At 45.3% G+C, this 18,948-nt stretch overlaps 1 protein-coding gene across 3 annotated transcripts in view; it reads right to left on the reverse strand.

Moving 5' to 3' along the window:
- Garre1 (granule associated Rac and RHOG effector 1) overlaps window positions 1-18,745 on the reverse strand; it is a 63,923-nt gene extending 45,178 nt beyond the window's left edge. Inside the window, exon 1 of one of the 3 annotated variants that reach the window (XM_090322791.1) lies at window positions 18,698-18,745. The gene's annotated coding sequence lies outside the window, so the exon portion shown is untranslated. Of the gene's footprint in view, window positions 1-7,992; window positions 8,163-18,697 lie in introns of those variants that run through there. The other 2 variants (XM_090322792.1, XM_090322790.1) reach the window with 2 other exon arrangements.
- Between the last annotated feature and the right edge of the window lie 203 nt (window positions 18,746-18,948).

An 18,948-nucleotide genomic window follows, 5' to 3' on the forward strand; every position in this document is an offset into this window, starting at 1 on the left:
GAGTCTCACAGATTTTCCTGCCCAGGCTGGCTTCAAACCACAATTCTCAGATCTGGAGTTAATAGGTGTGAGCCAGTGGTATCTGGCTAACTCTGCTTCTTCAATGTCAAGACTACAAATATATGCCAGCACACTTTTTCCATGTAATAGACTTAACAGACATGTATTGTATATATTTTAATAAAATACAAACTTCTTTAGAAGTCTTATATCTGACTTGTTTAGGTAACTGGCAGGAAGTTGGGGGGGGCTTGAACTCTGGGCCGGGGTACTGTCCCTGAGCTCTTCAGCTCCAGGCTACTGCCCTATCCTGGGCCTGGGCGCTGTCCCAGAGCAATTCAAACTCACAGCTATCACCCTACCCCTTGAGCCACCGCCCTATTTCCCACTTCCCATCTTCTAGAGATTAGCTGGAGATAAGAGTCTCACTTTCTTTAGTGCCCAGGTTGGCTTTGAACTGAGATGCTCAGATCTCAGCCTCCTGAGTAGTTAGGATTACAGGCATGAGCTACCCTGCCTGGCTTCATTTTTTTTTTTTTTCTTCAGCCCTCTTGCCTTACTGGGAGCTGACAGATTCAGTGATCAAGAGTAGGAATTGGGCTAGACTGTAGCTCGTGACAAAGCTCTTGCCTAGCAAGTGCAATGTCCTGGGTTGATCTCCAGTACCAAAGGGGAGGAAAAAAAAAAAAAAGAGTAGGAAGTACAAAGGATTCACTTGTTTAGTCTACTTCTTTTTTTTTTTTTTTTTTTTTTTGCCAGTCCTGGGCTTGAGCTCAGGGCCTGAGCACTGTCCTTGGACTTTCTCAAGGCTAGAGCTCTACCACTTGAGCCTCAGCACCACTTCCGACTTTTTTCTATGTATGTGGTACCGAGGAATCGAACCCAGGTCTTCATGCATGCTAGGCAAGCACTTTAACCACTAGGCCAAACTCCCGGCCCTTTAGTCTACTTCTTATTCCTGATTTCCATATTTGCCAACTCAACAAGGGCCCCTTGCTGGGCACTAATGGCTCACACCTATAATCCTAGCTATTCAAGGGGCTCATCTCCAATTAAGAACCACAAAGGAGCCAGGCATTCCTGGCTTGCCTATAATCCTAGATACTCAGGAGGCTGAGATCTGAGGATCACAGTATAAAGCCAGCCCAAATAGGAAAGTCCCTCAGATTCTTATTTCTAATCACAGAAAAAGCAGAGTGGCTCATGTGGTAGAGTGCTAGCCTTGAACAAAAGTAGCCTAGGGATAGCACCCGGGCCCCCCTCCCCCCCCCCAAAAAAAAAGACTGGCATGAGAGAGAGAATGGGAAAGGGAGGGGACAGAGGTGAGAGGGAGGAGAAGGAAGGGAGAGTGTGTGTTGGGCCTTTATTTGGCTCCTCCAGGAAGGACTCTGACTTTCTGTCCTGCTTCATCTCTGGCTCAGTTGTCAATATAATACAGTAATAAAGTATCTACATTTAAATAGACTTAGCCATAGGCCTACTGGTTGTGCTGAATTCCCCTGTGAATGTGTACTATTATACCCTGGTGCTTGTGCCTTTTCAGTCAGTTGTGAAATAGAAACCTTGTTGTGCCATACCACGTTTAACAGGACTCCTTGCTTCTCCATTTTTTTTTCGTTCTGTTGATTTCATGACTGATGTGGATCTAAACTTGTTTTCTGGCTGGCTATATAGGTCAGTGGGGAGCGCCTGCCTACCACGTGCAAGACCCTGGATCCAATTCCTAGTGCCACATCCAAAAGAAACTTTGTGATTCCAGGTCATGGCTAGCAATCATTAATCAAATGGGAAGGTTTAATTAAGTCATCTGGGGATTCAATTTCTCTTTGCATTTCTTGGGTCTAAGTAGAAACTAGATGTGAGGAACATGTGATGCTTCCCTACCCCACGACAGGTAGATTTCTGCTTGCTCTGGGTAGGAGTAACTTAAAAAGTCCTTAATTTAGTGCTATAATACTAGCTATACATGCTTACCTACTCAGAAGGCTGACATCTGAGGCTCAAGGTTCAAAACTGGTCTGGGCAGGCAAGTTCATGAGACTTCTTTTTGGCAGTCTTGGGGCTTAAACTCATGACTTGGGCACTGTCCCTGTGTTTCTCTTGCTCAAGACTAGCTCTCTACCACTTGAGCCACAGTACCATTTTTTCCAGTTTTCTCTGTTTATGTGGTGCTGAAGAACTGAACCCAGGTTTTTGTGCATGTTAGGTAGGTAGCTCTACTGCTAAGCCACATTCCCAGCCCCAACTCCATGAGTCACTTATCTCCAATTAATTTCCAAAAGAAAAAAAAAAACAGACTTGGAGTTGTGGTTCAAGAAGTAGAGAACAAGGAGCCAGGATTTTGACCTAGTGGTCGAGTGCCTGCCTAGCATGCACGAAGACCCGAGTTCAATTTCTCAGTACCACATACATAGAAAAAAAAGCTGGAAGTGGTGCTGAGGCTCAAGTGGTAGAGCTCTAGCCTTGAGAATTCCAAGGACAGAGCTCAGTCCCTGAGCTCAAGCCCAGGACTGGCAAAAAAATAATAATAAAAAAAACACCCAACAAACAAACAAACAAAAAAAAAAGTAGAGCACTAGCTTTAAGCAAAAAAAAAAAAAAAAGTTCAAATACAGTACCCAGGCTCTGAGTTCAAGTCCCAGGACTGGTACAAAAACAAACAAAAAAGCTGGGTGCCAGTGGCTCATGCCTGTAATCTTACCTACTCATGTGGCTGAGATATGAGGATCACAGCCAGTTCAAAGCCACACCAGGTATGAAACTCCGTGAAATTCTTTTTTTTTGCCTGTTTTGGGGCTTGAACTCAGGGCTTGAGCACTGTCCATGGGCTTCCAAAGCTAGACCTATACCATAGCACCATTTCCGGCCGTTTTTATGTATATGGTACTGAGGAACCGAACCTGAGTCTTCGTGCATGCTAGGCAAACACTCTACCACTAGGTCAAACTCCAGGCCCGAGTCCCTGAGAGTCTTATCTTCAATTAACCAGAAAACTGGAAGTAGCACTATGGCTCAAAGTGGTAAAGCACTAGCCTTGGGCTGAAGAGCTCAGGGACAGGACCAAGGTCCAGGAGTTCAAGTCCCACAACCGACCAAAAAATAAAATAATAATAATTATATATATATAAATAAATATATATATATTTCTTGTTTCTCTGTACCTTTTTTCCCCAGATTAGCAGAGTTAACAGGACTTGCTTACTTTCACTTGTTTGGTAGAAATCATATTAATACTAGTATTATTAAACATTTAGTGCTTAATATACTCTCTGTGCTATGTATGTGTAAACTCATCTGCTACAGCAGTACTCATGATTATTTTACCCAAAATGAAGCTGTGGCCAAATTAGGGTAGAAACATTGGTGACTGTCACATTACCCATTAATGGTAATTACTGAAGAGCTCAGAGACAGTCCCTAGACCCTGTGTTCAAGCCCCACAACTGACAAAAAAAAGGAAAAAACATAATTACCAGGCGCTGGTGGCTCATGCCTATAATCTTAGTTACTCAGGAAGCTGAGATCTGTAGATTGTGGTTTGAAGCTAACACTGGCAGAAAAAAAAAAGTCTGTAGGGCTCATCTCCAATTACCCACCGAAAGGATAGAAGTAGAGATGTGGCTCAAGTGGTAGAGCCCCAGCCTTGAGTGGAAAAGCTTAGCACACAGGCTCTAATAACTGACACTTGTACATGCATGAATGCACATGCCCACATGTACACACATACTAATACAAATAAAATGCTAAGAAAATCATCATTTTGCACCCCGAATGAAACTGCATCTAGCCAATGATTAGCAAACATCGTTAAAAATGAGGTCAAAATGAGGATAAAGTTTATGATGGAGGAATCAGGCTTGATTGCATCCGAACCTGCTGGTTAATTCTAGCATCATTAGAGGGGGGAAACTAGGCATATAATTACATACCCATTACTGTGATGAAATACACAGTACACAGCAACACCCATGCAGTCTTTCTGCCTAAAAATACTGAATCAAAATCTAGCCTCACCATCTAGTTAGCAATTTGTAGAAAACATGACAGATAAAACTCCAAACTTGCAGTTTTTGGGTAGGTTTTTCTAGCCCTCTTGTTTATCATTAACCAGTTCTTACAACACTGACCCTCTAAGCTAGGTGAGCTGTGATTTAATAGGCTTGTCAGAGCAATTTTACTAGCTTTGTCTCCCTAGTTTCATTCTGATTCCTTTCACTTCCTTTGAATCTCTTCTCTGGGAGGATATATGATGAACTCATACCCGTGGTATCCCCTGGAACTCTAAAGATAGCCTTGCCCACCTCTCCAACCTTGGGCTGTGTCCTGCCCCTCACTTATTCATCATCAGCCACATTGCCTCTGTCCAGTTATTCCAGAATACTAAGCAAGCCTTGTGCCTCTTACCTAGAAAGTTCTGGTCTCTTCTCCTATGGTCCTTTAGTTCTTTGGCTGTCACACCCTTAGAAAACATATGATTTGGCCAGGAGCCAGTGGCTCACATGTGTAAATCCTGATCACAGTTTGAAGGAAAGTCCAATGAGATTCTTATCCCCAATTAACCACCAGAAAACCAGAAGTGGCACCATAGCGCAAAGTGTTAGAGCATTAGCTATGAGTGAAAAAAGCTCAGGGACAGTTTCTAAGCTCTGAGTTCAGGCCCCACAACTGATGAGGGGGTGGGGAGGAAGGGAGGGAAGGAGGGAGGGAGGGAGGGAGGGAGGGAGGGAGGGAGGGAGGGAAAGAAAGGAAGGAAAGGAAAGGAAAAAAAAAACTATGATTCTATCTAAATGTCATGCCTACAATGCTGTGTGGTTTTAGAGACACCAGCTGGCACATAAGCATCGAAGGACAGCAGTGCCTTGTTCAGTGCTAGGTCTTTAGAGTCAGCAAGTACACTGGCAGACTCTTTGGAAATCTAGCCTCAATGAGCCATTGATTGCTTTCCAGTGGCACTCACCGCCTTACAACCTCAAGAAACTGGCTCCTATGGCAGGCTCCCTCTCTAAAAGGTGACAGATCTACAGAGTCCTGGCAGAGGCCACAATATCTGTAACTTCAAGGGAGGTGATATGGGGTTGTGGATATAGCTTATTGGTAGAATATTTGCCTGGCATGCACAAGGCAATGGGTTCAAGCCCCAGCACTACTCCCTGCCCCCCCAAAGAAAAAAGAATTAATTCTCAGTTTCTAGTCACAACCATGTAACAACCATTAGTGAGCCTAAGGCCCTGGTTCAACTTCCAGACCTACTGAGGGAGTGAGAGAAAAAGAGAGGAGATAGATTAAAAGAGAAAAATTCACTGAAATAGGAACTAGATTAATGCTGGAGTAAAGGGGAGGAAAAACAGAATAAGGATTGACAACTAACAAATAGATTTCTTTTTCTTTCTTTCTTTTTTTTGGCCAGTCCTGGGGCTTGAACTCAGGGCACTGTCTTGGACAGTTGAGTCACAACATCATTTCCAGCTTTTTCTGTGTACGTGATACCAAGGAGTCAAACCCAGGGCTTTGTGCATGCTAGGCAAGCATTCAACCACCAGACCATGCTCTCAGCCCCAGGAATATATTTATTCATTCTTTCCTTCCTTCCTTCCTTCCCTTCCTCCCTCCTTTCCTTCTTTTTGTCAGTCATGGGGCTTGAACTCTGGGCCTGGGCAGAATAGCTCAAGGCTATTCCCCTACCCATGGGCCTAGGCATTGTCCCTGAGCCCTTCGGCTCAAGGCTACCACACTACCCCTTGAGTCAGAGTCACTTGGGGTTTTCTGGTGGCTAACTGGAAATAACAGTCTCACAGTCTTTAGTGCCTCAGCTGGCTTTGAACTAAGATCCTTAGATCTCAGCCTCCTGAGTAGCTAGGATTACAAGTGTGAGCTACTGCACCTGGAATGAACAGATTTCTTTAGTTATGAAAAACACTTTTTTTTTTTTTTTGCCAGTCCTGGACCTTGAACTCAGGGCCTGGGCACTGTCCTTGGGCTTTCTTAAGGCTAAATCTCCACCATTTGAACCACAGCACCATTCCTGTTTTTTGGGGGGTTTTTTTCTACGTATGTGGTGCCAAGGAATTGAATCCGGGTCCTTGTGCATGCTAGGTAAGCACTCTAGCACTAGGCTAAATTCCCAGCCCTCCCTCCCCTCCCCCCGGCTTTTTTTGAGGGACAGGATCATGCTGTGTAGCCCATACTGTTCTCAAACTTCTGACCATTTTGTGTCCACTTCCTGTATGCTGAGATTATAGGCATATGTCATCATGTCCAAATTCAGAAGTTTTCAAATACTGAGCTGGGCACAGTGATTCACACTCTAACTCCAGCTATTTGGTAAGCAGAATAGGAAGATAGTGATTTGAAGCCAGTTAATTAAAATTCCATCTCAACCAACAAGTCAGACCTGATGGTGCAAATCTGTGATCTCAATCAACTAAGAAGGCTGTATGTGACGGACTGCTTTCTGAGGCCAAAACCAAGCAAAAATGAGGCCCAATCCAACAAATACCTAAAGCAAAAAAGGGCTAGCAGTGTAATTCAAGGGATAAGCAGCTACCTAGCAATTGTGAGCCTGGATTCACACTCTAATACTGCCCCTGCCCCCCCCCCAAAAAGGTGTTCCAAAATCCACTGTAATAGTTTTTAGCTATAAATTATATATATGAATATAGTGAATGAATGAGCTGTATGTTATATGAATTATATTTCTATAAAACTGTTAGACAAAAATATAGGAGTCAGAGGCATGGCTCAGGTAGTAGGGTGCCTATGAATGAACACAAGTTTGAGTCCAAAACAAAACAAAACACAGAAAAAAAAATCTATTTCACAACAGCTCCCTCCTTAGAAACAGAAAATGTTCTCTCTTATCCAGCCCACAATACCGTAAACCTGAATATCTACCCTGGATACCACGCAGATGTGGAGACACCACAGGAAATTCTTGTAGCAGATTAGTGAAGTTTTTGTCTATGAAGTTCAAAGCCCAACCAATGCCATGTTTTTAGTTCAGACTGACACAAACCATATTTAGAAATGCATACCAGAAAAAAAACATGCTTTGAAGAATTTTACTCTCGACAGTCATGAATTTAAACTAACCATGCAGATGAGATGATGTCTGAAAGATTCTGAGCTTTGTTCCGCTCCTGGCTCCCTGTACCTATTAAATGTTGGGAAACTCCTGCCTGGGTAAGAGCATAAAGGTGCATGTTCCTGCAGATATCCTCTACCACTCCGACCTTTGACATTTTGGGGGTTTGATGTCAGAGTGTCTTCTTACTGGGCAGGCCCTCTACCATTTGAATCATGCCCCCAGTCTTCTCTGCATCTTCCATTCAAGCCTCCTTCAGTGTTGAAGTTCCTCAGGGCTCTAGGCTGTGAGATATTTCCAAGATCAATGCAACTTCTCCGGGAAGATCCATCTTCCTTTTTTTTCTTTTTGTGTCAGTCCTGGGGCTTTAATTCAGGGCCTGGACACTGTCCCTGAGCTTCTGTGCTCAAGGTGAGTGCTCTACTAACTCGAGCCACAGCTTCACACCTGTTTTTTGTTTGTTTGTTTAATTAGAGATGGAGCCTCATGGACTTTCCTGCCTGGGCTGCCTCTGAACTGTGATCCTCAGATCTTAATCTCTTGAATAGCTAGCTTGAAGATCCATTTTTCTAGCCCAGATCTCCTGTGCTCCAGACCCCACACATTAATGGCCTACCAAACAAATCCTCCAAACAAACACCAAAACAAACACCTAAAAGCCCGTCTCCCAAGTCTTTCAGCATTCCTCCCTGCCTTAGCAAGTGGCATTACCACGTACTTTTAAGAATCCAACCCAAAAGTTACGGTGGAGACACTGTAGGTACTTCAAACTCAGTCATCTGGACAATAAATTCATGAGTCCAGAGGGAGAACAATGCCCTTGTTACACACCTTACCCTAGATGGGGTGTCTCCATTTCCTTAACTCTAGAGCCCCTCCAAAGCACCCCGAATGCACATTGCCAGTCTTACCTGCTGTAGGTCTTACCCCTTTAACCTACCCTTTGCTTCTGACAAGCTGTTCACCCAAGATGACGGCTGGGCTACAGGATCACAACAGCCCACCTGGTGATGTTACTGCTGACCAAAAGCCATCCTACCTATTTCAGGAAGGCTTTGTCTGTCCTCCACTTGAGCAGCAATCTCCCAGGGCTGAAGAGGACATGACATCATCTTGACTCAATCACAAAATGTTCCTATGACGCCCAGAGGAAGACGGTAGTAAAAAGACAAAGGTGGAAAACACTGGCTTGGGTTCAGACCCTAAGGCCTTGTCTTCCACCACATAAAATCAGCGCCCAGCAGCCAGCCAGGAGCTGCTTGGTTTCCTGAGGAAGTGAGAGGAGGAAGTTCACAAAGCAGAAACAAGTAATCACTGCCCTGCTTCCTGAACACAAATCACTGAGCCAGGGAGGGTACCATTAAAACATCCAAACGGAAAGGCAGGCAGGCAGGCAGGCAGGAGGGGGGGCCACGGCCCCAGAAAAGGAAATGGCACTTTTGGGTCCACCAAACTCAGACTACTTCTGTGCTAGGGAGACAGGAAAACAGGACAAACTAGATATTAGAATATTATACAGAAGCCAGGGAATACAAGAAATATTATCATTTGACGACTCAGATGAAAATTTGTGAAATGTTAGTCCCATCAGCATAAAAAACAAAAACAAAAAAACCAATGGAACAGCTTTAAGAAGGCCATGATTCTTTTTTTTTTTTTTTCCCAGTAAAGAAATGACTTAGGGGCCAGGGATTTGGCCTAGTGGTAGAGTGCTTGCCTAGCATGCACAAACACCCGGGTTGGATTCCTCGGTACCACATACACAGAAAAAGCCAGAAATAGTGCTGCTCCGGTGGTAGAGCTTTAGCCTTGGGAAAGCCCATGGACAGTGCTCAGATCCTGAGTTCAAGCCCCAGGCCAAGTGCACTAGCCAGTCAAAATCTCAGCAAGCCTCCCCCAACCCCCGCTCCACCTCCCTTCAGAACAAACAAGTCAAGCAGGATGATTTAGGCTTAAAATCCCAAATACACGTCCCAATATAGGAACAAGAAAATAAAATGGGGCCGGGAATGTGGCTTATTGGTAGAGTGCTTGCCTAGCATGCATGAATCCCTGGGTTAGATTCCTTACTGCCATATAAACAGAAAAGGCCAGAAATGGAACTGTGGCTCAAGTGGTAGAGTACTTGCCTTGAGCAAAAGAAACTCAGGGGGTTGGAAGCGCAGCGTAATGGTAGAGTGCTTGCCTAGCATGCAGGAAGCCCTGGGTTTGATTCCTGGGTACCACATACACAGAAAAAGCTGGAAGTGGCACTGAGGTTCAAGTGCAGAGCACCAGCCTTGAGCAAGTGTCCAAAGATAGTGCCCAGCCCCTGAATTTAAGCCCAGGACAAGAAGAAGAAGAAGAGAGAAGGAAAGAAAGAAGGAAAGGAAGGAAGGAAGGAAGGAAAGAAGGAAAGGACAGGACGAGGGGCTGGGAGTTTGGCCGAGTGGTAGACTGCTTGCCTAGCATGCACAAAGACCTGGGTTCAATTCCTCGGTACCATATACAGAGAAAAGCCAGAAGTGGTGCTGTGGCGTAGGTGGTAGAGCTCTAGCCTTGAGGGAAGTCCAAGGACAGTACTCAGGCCCTGAGTTCAGTCCCCAAGACTGGCAAAAAAAAAAGGGGGGGGGGGAAGCAGCTGCTGCTGCTCAGGGACAGTACCCAGGCTCTGAGTTGAAGCTCCAGGACTGGCATAAACAAACAAATAAAATGCTTCTATATGCATTGGCTTAGGTCAGCCCCAAAGTTGAAGCAGCGAATGTGGCTGTGAAAGAGGCAGATAGCACCTGCTGTCAAGGAGCCACTCCAGCAGCACACACACTCACTGCCTGCATTCTGGCTCCTGACTACTTCAACTGCTGACATGTGCTCTGTAACAATTTATTACCACAAAACATGACATTCCTCTACAAAGCCAATGGAAGATATCATTAGTGGTTCTGGAAGCCTTTCTATTTGGCAATCCACAAATAAGTTATTGTTTCATTTAAGCAAAAGAGAAACTTTTTTCAGCCACAGAGTCAACAGAGCTGAAATTTACTTTCAAAATAGCAGAGCCTTAAAAACATAAAAATAAAAAGGACAAATGGGTTAAATAGTCACATAGATGAAGGAACAGGCTTAATTTTGCTTAAGTTGAGGGTGGTTTGTGGAAGAAGAAAAGCAAGATCAAAGACTTAAAAGTTTATGTTTGTAGCCAGGCACTGGTGGCTCATGCCTAGACTCCTAGCCACTCAGGAGGTTGAGATCTGAGGACTGTGGTTTGAAGCCAGCCCAGGCAAAAAAGTCTATGAGACATTTACTTCCAAGGAACCAGTAAAAAGTCACAAGTGGAGGTGTGACTCAAGTGGTAGAGCACCAGCCTTGAGTGAAAAAGCTGAAGGAAAGCTCAAGGCCCTGAGTTCAAATCCTAATACCGGCACAAAGTAATTAATAACATTATTACTACTGCTGTAGATTATACTGTGGTCCGTATGGCACAGTTGTAACTTCCAGAAATTTACCTGACTTTCCTGAAGTCCAGGCAACAAATTCAAAGAAGGGGTGCCCTGCCCTATATGAGCTTCCCGAGGGAAATGAGGCCATACCACTCCTCTACCTACTTCAACTCCATGCAAGAGAGAAGACTGGAGGTGGACACAAATGAGGAGGAGTTTCAATTGCCACAAAGTACATGACAAATCCACTTAGGCATGTGGATGGAATATATATTCTGTCTCTTACCTAGAGACCCAAGGGTGGGAACCACAGGTTCTCATGAGCTACTAGGAAGGCTAACTTTTGCCTCTCTGGGCCTAGGCCACCAGAGCCTAGGGCATTCAAGTCTGGGAGCCAAGCCAGCTTCCCTCAGCCTCTGTTCCTAAGTACATACATTTGCCTTCAGGACAAAGAGTGGGGTGAGGGAAGAGTCAGGCATTTCCGAGTTCCTTAGTAATAAATATGCCTCACTAGTACCAAATCCCAAGTTGGTTTTTTTTTTTTTTACTAAGTATATATATATATATATTTAGAACTAATTCCATATTCAAAACCTTCCCAATTCTTGCATTTAAAAAGTAAAAACAAAATAAAAACTAGGTGCTGGTGGCTCATGCCTATAATCTTAGCTACTCAGGAGACGGAAATCGGAGGATCATGGTTCAAGGGCAGCTCTGCCAGGAAAGTCCATGAGACTCATATCAAGTTAAACATCAAAAAACCAGAAGTGGTACTATGGCTCAAGTGATAGAGTACTAGCCTTGAGCAAAAGCTTAGGGACAGCACCCAGGCCTTGAATTCAAGCCCCACAACTACCACCACCAACAACAAAAATAAATAAAATAAGTAAATAAAAATAAGCTAGGTACCAGTGACCCATGCCCGTAATCCTAAACTATTTAGTAGGAGGCTGAGACCTGAAGGATCTCAATTCAAAGTCTATAATTCTAAGGCTGGGATGTAGCTCAGTGGCAAAGCACATGCAAGTGCAACATCCTGGGTTCCATCCCCAGTACCAAAAAAGAAAAGACAAAAAATTCTGTAATTCCAGAATATTTTTTCTGTATTTAGAAAACTCCTTCGTATGTATCTATATAGTTTTATACAAGTAAGCACATATGCACTATGCTCTGAACCTTCTTTTCACTGACCTGATTTTTTTCTCTGAGCTGATCCATATCTGCAATGGTGTGTTTTTTGTTTTTGTACTGATCCTGAGGTTTTAACTCAGGGCCTAGGTGCTGCCCCTGATCTTTTCACTCAAGGCTGGCGCTTTACCACTTGAGCCACAGCTCGACTTTGGGCCTTCTGGTGGCTAACTGTAGATAAGAATCTCACTGACTTTCCTGCCTGGTCTGGCTTCAAACTACAATCCTCAGATCTCAGCCTCTTGAATAGTCAGGATTCCAAGTAGAAACAGACACAGAGCTCAGACAAAAAGCTTTTAAATGTATAAAAGACAGGGAGAGTTTAGCCTTGTAGCAATAGGAGCGCTGAATGAAGACTGAGACCATGGATGATACTCAACAAGTCACTTCTACAACAACTACATCACAGAGTTGTCAGGAGGAATAAAGGTTACATACACCAACACAACACAGTGAGCCTCAAGACTAATAGTGTTCAGAAAATTACTGTTGTTAACTACGCATCTCATCCCTGTTTACCTCTACCTTTCTACATGTCATGGACTGTGCTGCTGGCCACAGCCCTCAGCTCAAGAACAGCCTTCTCCAGGAAAAGCTCTCTAACCTGCAGGTTAGAATTCTAGCCTGAGAAATGTAGGCATGGCCTATCTATCAGCACTTCCCACTGATTGCTTATCAGCTGTCAGTGGGTCCAGGAACAAGAAGTTCCAAAGGGTACTGATTTAGGCACAGAGATGACTGATGCATTAACCAGAATGTCAGGGATGAAGTTGCTAAATACCAAAAGAAGGGTTAGGGACATGGCTCAAGTGGTAGAATGCTTGCCTGGCAAATTCAAGTCCTAGAATCCAAACTCCAGTTTTTGGTTTTGCCTGTTCTGGGGTTTAAACTGAGGGCCTACACACTGTCCCTTAGCATTTTTACTCAAGGCTAATGCTCTACCACTTAAGTCATACCTCGACTTCTGACCTTTTGCTGGTTAATTAAGAACCTCACAGACTCTCTTGCCCAGGCTGGCTTTAAACTATGATCCTCAGATCTCAGCCTCTTGAATGGCTATGATTTTAAGAATGAGCCACCAGTGCCCAGCTGCGAAACCCCATTATTAAAAATAAAAAAAGGGGGCTGGGAGTTTGGCCTAGTGGTTGAGTGCTTGTCTAGCATGCACAAAGACCCGGGTTCGATTCCTCAGTACCACATACATAGAAAAAAGCCGGAAGTGGTGCTGAGGCTCAAGTGGTAGAGCTCTAGCCTTGAGAAAGTCCAAGGAGAGTGCTCAGACCCTGAGCCCAAGCCCAGGACTGGCAAAAAGAAAATAAATAAATAAATACAAAAATAAAAAATAAAAAAAAAGGAGGGCCAGGAGTTTGGCCTAGTAGTAAGAGTGCTTGCCTAGCATGCACAAAGACCTGGGTTCCATTCCTTGGTACCACATACATAGAAAAAGCTGGACGTGGTACTGTGGTTCAAGTGGTAGGGCACTAGCCTTGAAAAAGCCCAAGGACAGTGTTCAGGTCCCGAGTTCAAGCCCTATGACTGGAAAAAAAAAAGTAATAAAAAAAATAAAAATAAACAAGGAGGGGCTAGGGACTGGAAGCACGGCCTAGTGGCAGAGTGCTTGCCTAGCACGCATGAAGACCCAGATTCGATTCCTCAGTACCACATACACAGAAAAAGCTAGAAGTGGTACTGTGTGGCTCAAGTGGTAGAGCGCTAGTCTTGAGGAATGCGCAAGGACAGTGCTCAGGCCCTGAATCCAAGCCCCAGGACTAGCAAAAAAAAAAAAAAAAAAAAAGGGCCGAGGGCAGGGCCTCCTAGTAGAGTATTCACCTAGCATGCACGAAGCCCTGGGCTGGATTCCTCTGTACCACAGGCACAGAAAAAGCCAAAAGTGGTGCTGTGACTCAAGTGGTAAGAGTGGTAGCCTCGAGAAAGCCCTCAAACAGTGCCCAGGCCCCTAAGTTCTAGCCCCAGGACTGGCAAAAATAAAAATAAAAATAAAAAAAGGAGGCCAGAACACGCTCACACCCAGTTCTTGGCCCCGCAGAAGTCACTTAGCTCCCTTGGTCAGAATCCCCAGATTGTGGCTCAGACACAAAACCTAGTTCCCTTTCTCAGATCTTCCACTCCAATTTCCATGTCATCTCAATCCTCTCCTAAAAAACCTAAGTCTTTCTTTGGAAGATACAAGATACAAAATTAAGTTTAAACTTTCTGGTTACAAACACATTCCAAACATGCTTTCTTGGGGGTTACAGCTGGGTCAGTTTGGTTTAATTTAAAGTTTTCCCTGAAATTCTTCAAAGTACACATGTAGTCTTTCAGTTTAGGTTTATTTTATCTTTTTAGATGATATTTTTATTTTATTCCCAGATGTTCATTCATTCATTCATTCATTCATTCATTCATTCAACGAAGACTTGTTTCCAGAATACAGTATCCTAAAAAGTGAATAAAACAGGCAAGATTTCTGAAATCTGGCAGAACTTTTTTGGTATATCCCTTGGTAGATATTTGGGCCTACACATAAGTATGGCATGTTGGGTACTTGTGGTACATTACCATGAAATGTAAAAATAATGGCTGGGCCAGGAGTTTGGCCTAGCGATAGAGTACTTGCCTAGACCCAGGTTCAATTCCTCGGTAGCACATACACAGAAAAAAACAGAAATGGTGCTGTGGCTCAAGTGGCAGACCACTGGCCTTGAGAAAGCCCAAAGACAGTGCTCAGTCCCTGAGTTCAAGCCTCAGGACTGGCAAAAATAAATAAATAAAATAAAAATAAAAAAATAATTAAATAGAAAAAAAAATGAAAAAATGGCACCTTTCTCTTTCTTCCTCCCTACCTTTGCCCTTCAACTGTATTCTGATCTTCCAGTAAAGTAAATGGGTCCATTCAGTAAGCATTTCATGAGTGTCACCTTAATAAACACAACCAAGGCATAGGAACAGAATAGAAACAGCAGCTGAGCATGGTGGCATACCCATGTAATCCCAATAGACCCTGGAGAGGAAGGTAGTAGAATCAGGAGTTCCAACTCACTCTGAGCTACATAATAAAACCTTATCCCCAAAGTAAGTAAGTAAATAAATAAAAAAGAAGGGCCAGGAGCCTGTAATTCTATCTACGCAGAAGGCTAAGATATTTGAATTCTAGTTTGAAGACAGCTAGGGTGGGAAAGTCCATGAGATGTGTGTATGACAGAAAGACAAAGAGTGAGAGAGAGACAGAGTATCTGGGCTGGAAGTTAGGCCCCTCGGCACTGTCCCTGAGCTTCTTTTGCTCAAGGCTGGTAGTCACAGCTCCACTTCTGGTGTTTTCTGAGTAGTTTGTTGGAGATATGAGTCTCATGGACTTTCCTGCCCAGCATCCCAGCATCCAGGAGACTTTCATCTACAACTACAATGAGGAGTCACAAGTGGAACTGTGGCTCAAGTGCCAGTGCTAGCCTGGAAAAGCTAAGGGGCAACACCCTGGCTCTGAGTTCAAGGCCCATTACCAGCACTGTACCACAAAATAAATCAATAGGAAGTATATACACTTCAAATATACCCTAAGTCAATAGGTAGGGAGAAGAGATGTGATACATCAACTAGGAAGATCTCTAGTTTCAGGAAGCACAGGCCACCCTGGGAAATGAAGAGCTTTCTTACTTGTCAATCACACACTGGATAAGTAGGAATGGCACATACTGAGAGGGAGGTTAAGGTGAGCTAAGTCTCAAAAAATGTCCCCAGGAAGATGGAATAAGTGGAGAAGCAAAAGACATAAGTGAAGAAACACAGTCATGAAGTTAAGAGAATGACCCCCAGGAACTCCAAGGAGGCCAACCTTCTTGATGTCATCAGGACAGCAAGAATGGCTCATCTCACCAAATACTTTCAGGCAAAGTCAAAGGAAAATGAAGTAGTAACAGCTGCCGTATCTACTCAGGGGACCCTCAGGGGAAGAGTTCCAACAGAGGAAAAAAACACCTTTTTTGGGCGGTGGGGAGGGGAAAGATGGTTCTGGGTGAACTCAGGGCCTGGGCACTGTCCCTGAGCTTTTGTTCAAAGCTAGCACTCTACCATAGCACCTCTTCCAGCTTTTTTTGTATATGTGGTACTGAGGAATTGAACCCAGGGCTTCATGCATGCCACACAAGCTCTACCACTAAGCCACATTCTCAGTCCCAGAAAAACACATCTGAAGCATAGCTTGTGATACTTCCCCCTTTCCCCTTTGGTGCTAGTATTGGGGCTTAAATTCCAGGGCCGTGCTCTCTCCCACCCTCCACCCCCTGCACTTTTTCCTCTCCAGGCTGTCACTTTACAGTTGAACCATAGTACCACCTTTTGGTTGTTAATTGGAGATAAGAGACTCATGGACTTTCTTGGCACTCTACAGAACTGCTTCTGACTTTCTGGTTGTTAAATGGAGGTAGTCTCATGAACTTTCCTGCCTAGTCTGACTTTGAGCCTCAATCCTCAGATCTCAGTCTCCTGAATAGCTAGGATCACAGGTACAGGCCACCAGCATCCAATGAATGACACTCACATACTATATAAACTTACACTGTAGGCATTGGTGGCTCATGCCTGTAATCCTAGCTACTCAGGAGACTGAGTCTGAGGATTGCAATTCAGTGACAGCCCAGGCGGGAAAGTCTGTGAGACTCCAATTAACCACCAGAAAACCAGAAGTAGCCCTCTGACTGAACTGAAGTGGTAGAACGCTAGCCTTGAACAAAAGAAGCTGAAGGACAGTGCCCAAGCACTGAGTTCAAGCCCCACGACCAATAAAAAACAAACAGAAAACACACACACTGTAGAGAAAAATACTGTTTTCTCTAACTCCAAAACAATACAACCAATATTCTAGGTAATCATTTTCCACTAAGGACAAAATTCACAGGATTTAAAGTGGACACACCACCCATGTAATAATACTCCAGCCTGCTAGCTGAAGACACATTATTTCCTAAAGACTTGAAAGATCTGCTGGACAGTAGAGCTCCTGGTACTGTGGGCATCGGATTTTCAACAGAATAAACTTTTAGTTAATGCCAGCAGAATCATGAACAACATATAACATATATGTATATGTGCTTAAATATAAATATATTTCAATGATGCTAAAGCATGTTGTCTTCCAAAAATCCAGAGATAATTTTAGATTGTAAAAAATCTAGGCTTGCCAAGGGAATCTGAGATCTTTTCTATCTTGGTCTCCAATGCTAACCTACGTATTCGTGTGCAAAAATAGAGGAAGATTAGAATCTCAAATGCCAGACTGAAAAGTTGCCACAACAAACCTGAACTCTACATATGGACTTATCTTGTCAAATGAAACAGCAATAAAATGAAATTTTTTTTTGCTTTAGAATAGATTTAAAAACATAACTCAGACATGAAATGAATATTTCTTGGACACTTAAAGCAAAATGATTTAACGGGAAAAACAAAATGCTTTGTAAAGAAGCAACTCTTATTTTTCCAGGAACATGGAAACCTATCACACACAAAAATCTAAGTAAAAGATTTGAAAGTAGCCATTTATAAGTACACTTAGAAATTTTTCTAAAATATAGCTCATTCAATAAAACTGGGACAAACGTCTAGCCATGTGGGAAATTATTTTTTATCTTAAACCAAAAATAAATTTTAAGTAAATAAGCTAAGAGAGAGGGAGCGACACAGAGATGTAAACACAGATGGAATTCTTGTAATACTAAGGCCCAAAAATATTTCCCCAAAATTTCAACAAAGGGGGAAAAAAAAATACTACCTTTGACCCCATTTGCAAATTTATGGCTAAGATACCAATCAAATCCATTTTGCGTGGAATTACTTTTGTGACTGAACACAATGTAAATGCTCATAGTAGGGTTTGGTTAAATAATGGTACACTATGAAACCTATAAGAGAGACCACCTATGTATTCATTCCTGTCACCAAATTGCTAGCAGTGCTTGTCAGTCTTTTTTTTTTTTTTCCACTTTTGGTACTGTCTTGAACCTCTGTGTGTGTGTGTGTGTGTGTGTGTGTGTATTTGATGTTGAGGGACGGGGCCATCATCTTTTCCAACTGGGGGGTGGGGGCTTCCCCCCAAAGCTGAATGTTTTCTAGGGGGAGGGGGGGAGGCGGGAATTGTTAAGAAGTATAAACAAAATTCTTATCATGCCAAACAGACGGGTGGCTTCTTCTCTTCTGCACGGTCGGTGGCAGGGAAGAAAGGACACACCCCTGACCCTGCGATCGCTGCTCCCCACCACCCCAGGCGTGGGGTCCTTCAGTCCTCAATGCCCCAGCTCCACCAGGGTTCCCCGGGAGAAACCACCACCACCACCACCACCCCGCCCATCCCCTCGCCTGGTCCCACTGCGCCAATAAGGTTCCCACAGGGCCGGAAAATCACGTTCCTCGCAGGCCCGTGCGGCACCGCCGGGAAGCTGCGCCCAGCCCAGTCGAAGGGGCCGGGAGAGGTGGGGCGAGCGGGGAGGGGGGGGGCCGGTGGCCGCCGAGGGGCTGCGCCAGGGCCGCGTCCCCCACCGTGAATCCGTCGCCGGCCGCACGCACCCCTTCCACGCTGCCCACCGCCGCGCGGCCGCTTCGAGGACGCCGCCGCCGCCGCCGCGAGCTTCCGGGAGCCGGTCCTGGCGCCAGTCCGCGGCCCCGACCCAGTCCCACCCAGCGGCTCCCCGACCCCCACCCTCTGCCGCGCCCCCCCCCACCCCCATTCCTAGGCCGGGCCTAGCGCCGTGCGGCCCCTTCCGGGCTTCGTCCGTCCGTCCTCCCGGCCGGAGCCCTCACAGCCCCGGCGTCCTCCACAGAGCGGGCGGACAACCTCACCCACCCCACCTCCCTGGGGGAAGCGACGCCCTGCGAGCTCCCTCAGCGACCCGTTACCACTGTGACCTCCCCTCACCCCACAGCCCCCCCCGCCCAACCACGCCACCCTGGGGCTCGGCGACCCCAGGGCCGTGGCCGAAGCCGCCCCACGCGCCCGCCCGCCCTCTCGGCTCCTCACCTGCGAAGCGCCCCGGCTTCCAGCGCGCGCCGCCCCGGTCGCCTGTGTACACCGGAAGTGACGCCAGTGGGGCCCCGCCCCTCGCAGGCCCCGCCCCCGCCCCAGGCCGACTCCGGATCTCCTCCCCCACCCCCACCGTCAGAACGGACCCTTTACCTCGCGCCTTGCCCGACGTGGGGGGGGGGGGCCGGGGGGGCGCCTCTGAGCGTCCTCCACCCCCGAGGGGAAGACAGGGAGCCTGCTAGGGGCAC

This window comes from Megascapheus bottae, chromosome 31 (genome assembly GCF_031878675.1).
Source record: "Megascapheus bottae isolate mThoBot1 chromosome 31, mThoBot2.hap1, whole genome shotgun sequence".
NCBI classification, from domain to species: domain Eukaryota; kingdom Metazoa; phylum Chordata; class Mammalia; order Rodentia; family Geomyidae; genus Megascapheus; species Megascapheus bottae.